Genomic DNA, 10,015 nt, shown 5'->3' with positions numbered 1-10,015 from the left:
AGATCAACGAGAGCCTCAACTTCGTGGAAGAACCTGTAGAGATCATGGACCGAGAGGTCAAGAGAACAAAACAAATCCGCATCCCAATCGTGAAGGTTCGCTGGAACGCCAAGCGAGGACCGGAGTTCACTTGGGAGCGCGAGGATCAAATGAAACTTAAATATCCCCATCTTTTGCTTAGTTATTTTGTAATAACTTAGTTGCTTGAACTCTAATTTCGGGACAAAATTCCCTCTAACGGGGGGATGATGTGACAACCCGAAATTTTCATTCGTATAAACTCTACAGTCAAGCACTACAAATAGTAGCCAAATTCAATTCAGTACGTTTTTGGCTGGTTTTCAGTCCGTTTGGGTGTTTTTATTTTATATTCGTCAAACGAACAAATAAAAGGAAGTATACTTTAGAGGTTGTCGTGCATCACTTAAGTCTCAAAACTCCAAGAGTTTGGAGTTTACAGCCCCAAACATGGAGTTTACGGCCGTAAACTCTAAAGAGTATAAATATGACACTTAGTCATTTTTGGCTCATTTTTCACTTCCTAGCTCAAGAACACCCACAATTCTCTCTCAAGTATCATATCACATTTCTTCCAATCTTCCAAAAATGTAAGTGTTTCTTCCCTAGATTTGTTGATATAACACTTTATCTAGTGTTTATGCATGATTCCATCCATGAAATCTTGTCTTTTTCATAGATCTTCAAGTGTTGTTCAAGAACACCAAGAACACACACTAGTGTTTTTGGACCTTAAACACTCTTGCAAGCTTCCTATAAGTAAGTACATCCCTCCTAGCTAGTTATTTACTTAGATTACTTGTTAATCCAATGAAAAACTTCAAAAACCCTCAAGAACATATTGGTTTACGGTCAAGGGATCTCCTTGAACCGTAAACACCATCAAGTGGTGTTTAAGTGCCACCAACACCTTCTAGGGCTTGGATATTGGACTAGACCCTTGCATGCATGAGCTAAAGACCCCAAATCACGAAATGGTAGGAGTGACCATGAGTTTACGGTCGTAAACTCATGGGTTTACGACCGTAAACTCCATGGGAGTGGTCTAAGGACCGTAAACTCCAATAAAGGGCCATTTTGAGCCCTAGTCCCTTCCTAAGCCTTGGATGCAAACCTAGAACACTTCCTTGAGGAGTATAAGACCTTAAATCATACAATGGTACAAATTACCATGAGTTTACGGCCGTAAACTCATGGGGGAAATGACCATGGGCCGTAAACTCATGTGTTGTTACCAAATGGGAAGTAAACTCCAATGTGAGGCCATACTCTCTTTAGATGCAACCCTTTAGCACCCCTAGCACTTGAATCAAAGTGTTACCTATGTATTAGGGTGTCTTTACTTGATAAATTGGTTATTAAATGACTAATTGGATACATATATGTATCATCACATGTTAAATAGGATTCGTGTGTGTGCTCAAGCCCTCACTTGAAACTTAGCATCCTATACCATCCATTCATCCGAATCACCCACTACAGGTGAGTTCATACCCCTTAATCAACCTTTGAAATGATTTTAAATACTTTTATGGGGGGGGAGGGGGGAATACAAGTTGAACTGCTAAGTTATTATATCAATCACATGTGATTAATAACTGCCATGCAAATAGATTTTTGCATGTTAAACTGTTTTATTCAGCTAAAGGTTTTCAATTCTCGTTTTCAAATCTCTTTTAAAACACTAAAATCTCTTTTTAAATTACTAAGCTTTTATCAAAGTTTTTTAAACTTATATTCTTGATAGATTCATGTATATATAGATATAGTTATATAAGTAGGGTTTGAAGGACTTAGGACTGATAGCCTGCTTTATTTCATGTTCCTTGTTTGGTTGTGGACTTAGAGCATCCGGTTATTTGTCCGAGTATCATTGAATTCCTAGTTATATATTATATATATCTGAATAGATATTAAAACTCTTACTCCAGTTCAATACCTTTGGGTAGCAAAGGTACCTAGCTAACCTCTCAAGTAAACTATAATAGGTATATAGAAATCAAAATACTAGATACATCCTCATGACGCGGATTTCACCATTGTCAAGTTGGTAACCAGAGTCTCCTGGACGGAGAGCGGGCATTCTGTGTATAGATCTATACGGCACAGACCATCCCACATCCTGACTGCTAGCTACAGTCCCGGCCGACCAAGCCAATGGGTGACAAATGTCACATTCATTTCGACGCCAGCAGGTCGTTGTGTTTACATCCGTCAATCAGTATGGTTACGAGTATCTTTACATTTACCTTATAATTCATGGCCTTAAGGTAAGTATTATCACGGTATTTTCTACATATAAAACCATCAGAATATATTTTCCTAGTTATACACTAGGCCACATTTTAAACCTTTAAACTAACCTACTTAGGATTAAAGGTTGTTTTAGACTCCCCGAGGTGTATTGTCATTTAATACTACCTGGAGTCTGTATTTTACTATTTTAGACTCACCGAGGTGTATTGTCATTTAATACTACCTGGAGTTTGTATCTTACTACTTTAGACTCCTCGGGGTGTATTGTCCATCTATTACTATCCGGAGTCTGCATTTTTATTACCTTATAAGCAGCAATTTCATTGCTGAAGTAAAGCATTATCTTCCCTATTACATTTAGTTGTGGCTTTCCCACATACTCATTAATGAAAAACTATGTTTTGATAATGATATTAACATTAGGGACAAATGCTCTTTAAACATAAAACAGTCGAGTCTTGGTAGAAGACTGCTTTTATTAGATAAACTCATTTCTTTAAACTCAAAACAGTCTGGTCTTGGTAGAAGACTACTTTTAATAGAAAATATAGGATTTTCGGGAAGGAATTCAAATACGCTATAAACTTTTATCACCATCATCTAATGAGATTATTTTGAGGAAAAACATGTATTTATATCAATGTCATTAAAATACTTATGAACTCACCAGCATTAAAATGTTGATACTCTGTTTCAAAATAACTTGTATTCTCAGGTCGTCAGTAGACAGGTACACTCCGGAAGCTTTTGTGAAGACAGCCTTGTACCGAGTTGCATCTTATGTTATATTCTATATCTACCTTGATGTTGTTGCTAAATGAAACCTATGTAAAACTTATACTATTAATGCAATGGTTGTTGTACTTTGATTACTATACTGCATGTGTTGTGATACTTGACATGACGTCCTCCACCCCAGAACGTTTCTGCCGTTCCGGTTTTGGGGTGTGACAGATAATCTCGAAAGGTCCTACGTATCTTGGATTTAGCTTTCCACGCTTTCTGAAGCGTATCAAGCCCTTCCAAGGTGAGACCTTCAATAGAAAACGGTAGCCCACCTGGAATTCCAACGGTTTCCTTCTCTTGTCTGCGTAGCTTTTTTGTCGGTCTCTAGAGGCTTTCAATCGTTCACGAATCTGAACGATCTTCTTCATCGTTTCCCGAATGATCTACGGACCTGTGAGACTGCTATCAGGAACTCGTTCTTTAGCTAATTGAGTGTCGCCCACCTCAGCCCATCACAGAGGGGATCTGCACTTACGGCCATATAGGGCTTCAAATGGAGCAGCCTTTATGCTCGTGTGATAACTATTGTTGTAGGAAAACTCGACAAGGGGTAAATGAGTATCCCATGCCTTCCCAAAGTCTATCATGCAGGCTCGCAACATATCTTCTAAAGTTAGAATAGTCCTCTCACTTTGTCCGTCGGTTTTGCGGATGGTAGGATGTACTCATGTCCAGCCTAGTTCCTAGGGAGCTTTGTTGCGACTTCCAGAACCTCGAAGTGAATCTAATATCTCTATCTGAGATAATGGATATGGGAACACCATGTAGTTGTACGATTTCCCTAATGTATGTTCTTGTTAGTTTCTCCATCTTGTCAGTCTCTTTGATAGGTAGGAAGTGTGCGGACTTTGTTAGCCGGTCTACGATCACCCATATGGTATCGAGACCACCAGTTGTCTTGGGAAACTTGGCTATGAAGTCCATTGTGATCCGCTCCCACTTCCATTCCGGTATCTCCGGTTGCTGAAGTAAACCGGATGGTTTCTAGTATTCGACCTTAACCTTGGCGCAAGTAAGGCATTTACTTACGAAGGTAGCAATCTCTTCTTTCATGTTAGGCCACCGGTATAACTTTTTAAGATCCAGATACATCTTATCTGAACCTGGGTGGTCGGAATATCGAGTGTTGTGAGCTTCGGTCATGACCAAGTTTCTGAAACCATTGTGTTTCGGTGTCCAGATCCGATCCATGAGATATAAGGCTCCGCCACCCTTGACTTCCAAGTTCTTATCCATCCCTCTTAGGGATTCACCCGCCACATTTTCAGGTTTCAAAGCTTCGAGCTGAGCCTCCTTAATTTGTGTGGACAACTGTGAATGGATAGTCATAGTCAATGATTTGACTCTACGACCAGAGTATTCTTTCCGACTTAGGGCGTCAGCTACTACGTTGGCCTTGCCGGGATGATAACGAATTTCACATTCGTAATCACTGAATAGCTCAACCCACCATCGTTGTCTCATGTTGAGCTCCTTCTGCTCGAATATGTGTTGTAGTCTTTTGTGGTCTGTAAAGATAGTGCTTTTCATACCGTACAGGTAGTGTCTCCAGATCTTAAGAGCAAACACTACAGCTCCTAAGTCAAGATCATGTGTGGTGTAGTTCACCTCGTGTGTCTTCAGTTGTCTTGAGGCATAGGCGATGACCTTACCTCGTTGCATCAGAACACAGCCGTGCCCCTGGTTGGATGAGCAATAAACCACGAAGTCTTCTATCCCTTCGGGGAGGGACAGTATCGGTGCGGTGCATAAGGCTCGCTTCAGCGTTTGGAATGCTTTCTCTTGCTTCTCTTCCCAGTCAAAGGCCACGCCCTTCTGGGTCAATGTTGTAAGCGGTTTCGCAATCCGAGAGAAGTTCTGAATGAACCTGCGATAGTAGCCAGCAAGGCCTAGAAATTGACGAATTTCTGTAGGTGTCTTCGGTGCTGACCAGTTCTCAATGGCTTTGATCTTGTAAGGGTCCACATGTATTCCCTCTTCGCTAACTACGTGCCTTAATAATTCGACTCTTCGGATCCAAAATTCACATTTTGAGAACTTCGCATAGAGCTTCTCTGATCGCAGCGTTTCTAAGACATGCCGCAGATGTTGACTATGCTCCTCCTTACTACGAGATTAGATAAGTATGTCATCGATGAAGACAATGACAAACTGATCCAAGTAAGGACGGCGCACTCTATTCATTAAGTCCATGAATACTGCGGGCGCACTGGTCAATCTGAACGGTATCACTACCAACTCGTAGTGTCCATAACGAGTTCAGAACGCTGTCTTCGGAACATCCTCCCCTAGTACTCGTATTTGGTGATACCCGGACCTCAAGTCTATCTTTAAGAAGAAGTTCGCCTCTTGAAGTTGGTCAAACAAATCGTCAATGCGAGGCAGAGGGTAACGATTTTTGACAGTTAACTTGTTAAGTTCCCTGTAGTCGATGCACATACAGAACGATACGTCTTTCTTCTTGACGAACAAGACTAGTGCTCCCCAGGGTGAGAAGCTTGGCCTAATGAAGCCCTTGCTGAGCAATTCGTTAAGTTGACTGGATAGCTCCTGTATCTCAGCTGGTGCTAGACGATAGGGCGATTTGGCTACTGGGGTAGCCCCTGGAACTAAGTCGATTCTGAACTCGACCTGACGTTGTGGAGGTAATCCTGGAAGTTCTTCTGGAAAGATGTCGGGAAAGTCGCGTACCACTTGGATTTTCTTTATGTCCTTCGTCTCTTGGCTCACGTCGACAACATGAGCAAGGAATGTGCGACATTCCTTTCGCAAGAATTTCTGGGCTTGAATGCTCGAGATGATGCGAAGGTTCGTGGCGGGTTTGTCGCTGTAGATCACTAGGGTTTCGCTAGATGGCAAATTAAGGCAAACAGGCTTTTCATAAAACATAATATCGGCACGATGAGAACTCAACCAATCCATGCTGATTTTGGGGACGAAACTTTTAATTGAGATCGGCATGAGGTCGATTGGAAATGAATGGCTATCTAGAGTTAGTGTACATCCTATGTAAATGCAGCTAGTGCTCTCTGTCTTACCGTTAGCCATTTCTACTGTGAACGGTTCTTTAAGTGCTCGTGATTTTTGCTTAAGTAATTGAGCAAATTTTTGATTGACTCAACTCCTCTCTGCTCCACTATCAAACAATATGCATGCATATGAGTTATCGAGGAGAAACGTACCGGTGACCACTGTGGGGTCGGCACCTGCTTCCTTGTGGCCTATAACCAAAACTATTCCCACTCCGTCGGCATTCCCTGCCTTCGGGCAGGTTCTCTTGTAGTTGCCCACCTCGCCACATCCGTAGCAAGTTTGGCCCACACCAGCGTCGGGGACTTGGGTGATTGGCCTTGCCGGAGACTTGCAGAAACGGGCAGTGTGCCCCTTCCTGTTGCAGTTAGAGTACTGTATTTCCTGGCAGGGTCCATTGTGGTGGAAGCTGCATTTGTTGCACTTAGGAAAGCTTCCCGTGTACTGCTTACCGGTGCAGCAGCGGTAGGTGCTATCGCAACATGAACTGCTATGACCTGCTTCTTTTTGGCAGCTTTCTTCTTTTTCTTTTCATCCCAGAACTTCTGCTTGTTGTCGGCGGTCTTAGAGGATTCTGAGATGACTAGGGTTGTTGTTGTTGACGGGGTTCGGACCCCATGGTCAATGAGCCGCTGTGCCAATCGCTTGGCACTGTCGAAGGTAGTGGGGAGAGAAGCTAGTACGTTCGCTTGAAATAGAGGCACCAGCCCCCAGATATACCTCTCTATCTTCTTCCCCTCAGTAGGGACCATGGATGGACATAGTGCCACCAGATCGCTGAATCTGGAAGTGTAGGAGACTATGTTGGAGCCCTTCATGGTTAGGCTCTAGAGTTCCTGTTCCAACTTTTGAACTTCGCCCCTCGGGCAATTTTCCTCGATCATGAGCTCCTTTAGAGCTTCCCATCCCATAGCATTTGCCACTATAAGAGATAGTGACTTGACATGGCTAATCCACCATGGCAGGGCTCGGTCCGTGAAGGTGCACGCATCAAATTTAACCTTGCTTCCTTCCGGACAGGAACAGATCTCAAAGATTGATTTCGTCTTCTCGAACCATTGCGAGAGGGCAATCATTCCGCCAGTCCCGTTGAAGGACTTGGGCTTGTAGTTGGTGAAGTCCTTATACGAGCACTCTTTAGAGCGCATTGGAGCTTCAACTATAGTGGGAGGCACATTAGTCTCACTCCCACTAGTACCGGTCGAGGTGAATTGTGCTAGAGCTGTCGTAACAGCCGTATGCACAGCAGCTTGGATTGCTTCCGGATTGTACTGAGGAGGAGGGGTTTGATTCGGGGTTATCGGGGGATTGCGCCTAGTTATTCGGCGTGGTGGCATCTTGTATCTATAAGTTTAAAAGATGAAGATATTGGTAAGAATTCAAAGAGAGAGAACGATGAGAGTGAAACATGGACTAACTCTCTCTAGCCCAACTAAACAGATGAGAGTATTATTGAATAGAAATCTAGTACTAGAAAGATGAAAGTAGTTGGATAAAAGTTTCCATGAGATTAGATATCTGTCAATAATATTGGTATTACAGATGTAATAAGTTCTGGAAAAATGACCTAGAAGTAGGTCTTACATCAAACCAAGATAGGAAAATTTTGACAGAACAACGACCTAATAGATTGAAAGTTCAAGGTCTTAAGATAAACAAGAAATTATAGGGAAAAGTGCTACTTAGAGCATAGATAAGAAGGCTAATCCTTAGATAAAAGGAAATTCGAGCAGAGCATTCCCTACTGGCGACGGGAACCCCTTGGGCAAACCTTTAAGTCAGCCAGCTGACGCTCCATGTCAAGAAGGCGTCGCTAGTACACACGCTGGCGCACGCGATGTTCTATGACTTCAGCTCGAGTCACAGCTAGCTCTTGCAAAAGAGACTCATGGTCTCTCGCATTTCTCTCGCGAGCATATTCCAGACGACGAATGCGGATACTGTGGATCCCTGTATTGGCATCAAGTTCCGCAATTCGGTTGAGGGATGTCCTACCGTGAATTTCGTTACGAGCAACCCTGCGGACCAGAATAGGTAGGACTCTGTCCGCTGAACCTCCTTCGCTCACGTTGAAGAAGCTTCGGTCTCCGTTGTATGGAATGGGTTGACCCTATTCCTGACTCCATGTCTCTAAACTTTCCACCCACAGAGGCGTCGGGCCTTGAAAAGCCGGACGAGGGTTAGGATCTGGGTTTGGAGCTACCCGGGGTTGATCATTGACTTCGGGCTCGGAGTCAGAATCCTCCAGGAAGTTCTCTGCGAATTCATCGTCCAACGTAAGCGCATGATTCTCTTCTGGCTCATCGCCGATCCATCCATCATTGTCGTGGTTCGGAAAGTACGAGTCGTCGTGGGGATGGAATCCAGCCATGTTATCTACGCGAGAAAAGGGGTAAAAGAAATAATTAATAGACATACTAATTAAGATAATTATAAGATGATCCTTACCAGTTACTCCAACATTTGTGTAGTGCACACCAGTCATATGTAACCAAAACAGGATAGACCTTCGAATAACTGACCCTAACTCTAAGTCCACAACCAAACAAGGAACAGTAAGTAAAGCAAAGAACACAGATTCTAAGTCTATGACACCCTAGTCACATATAACCTTCACGTATCCACTCAGTAACTATTGACATACTAATAAATATCTTTTTAGTTTCCACATAAGAAATTATAGTAACACAAAATACTCCTATAGTATTTTAAGTTTATGTTGTGTTCTAATGTTTTCATTATAGTAGTGTTGGTAAGTTTTTAGATTTGCTGCAACATCACAACCATTCCTAGGCACATGATAATCACTTCTCGGAAAGATATAGTTGATCAGGCTATATTACTCCCAGATCTGATTATATGTCCCCAAGCCTACTTGTGTTGTTCAACAATTGTAATACTTTTGTTTTGTCTTAGCGACACTGATTTTAGTATGAATGTAGGTATGTATACTTTGGTTAAATATTTTATTATTTAAAAGTATAAACTCTTGGTCAGAGTATTTTCATCCCGTTGTGTTTATAGTTGTATATCTTTTATGGGTTGATATACTCAATTCACTATAAACAATGCTCTGATACCAATCTGTCACACCCCAAAACCGGAACGGCAGAAACGTTCAGTGGCGGAGGACGTCATGTACAGTATCACAACAATGCATAATAGTAAAATAAGCAACAACATCATCCATTGCTTTAATAGTATAATTTAATACAAGTGTGTTTTGTATAGTTTATAAGACACCAAAAATATGAATCAAAATAAGATATGAGTCTTGAACATGCTCCATCTTCTCAAAACCTGGTCATCGGTACCTGTCTACTAGTGACCTGAGAATACAAGTTATTTTGAAAGCGTAGATCATCATTAAAGCTGGTGAGTTCATAAGTATTTTAGTGTCATTGTTTGTATAAGTTTGAAGAATGTAGTTGTAAGGGTTTGATGTAAAAGTTTGTAAGTATTTGATGTAAATGTTTGTAATATTCCTATAAAATCCTATATTTTCTACTAAAGTAGTCTTCTACCAAGACTCAACTGTTCTCTATGTGTGTTCTTTTGTCAAAGTGTGAGTTTTCCCAAAGTATGACTATCATTACCAAAAATATAGTTTTTCATTACCGTTTATGTGAGAAGATCACAATGTGAATGAAATGGGAAAACAAAATACGTACTGTAGTTTTATCTAGGTAACTACTAATGTACTAACTACCTTTAAACTTGTTAGTTTAATTTAGGTAAAATTTGATATGATTGGAACCATACTTGATCGACTAGTATTACACGACGTTCGAGACGTCGAAATGATATGACATTTGTCACCCGTAGACCTGCAGGTCCCGCTGTAGCTAGCAGCAAGGTAAGAAGGTCGGTCCCGTATAGATCTATACACAAATTCACGCTCTCCCTCCAGGAGACTCTGGGTACA

The sequence above is a fragment of the Lactuca virosa genome, chromosome 4, assembly GCF_052849685.1.
Source record: "Lactuca virosa cultivar CGN04683 chromosome 4, Lactuca_virosa_CGN04683_v6, whole genome shotgun sequence".
NCBI classification, from domain to species: Eukaryota; Viridiplantae; Streptophyta; class Magnoliopsida; order Asterales; family Asteraceae; genus Lactuca; species Lactuca virosa.
Note: the sequence above shows the minus strand (reverse complement) of the source record.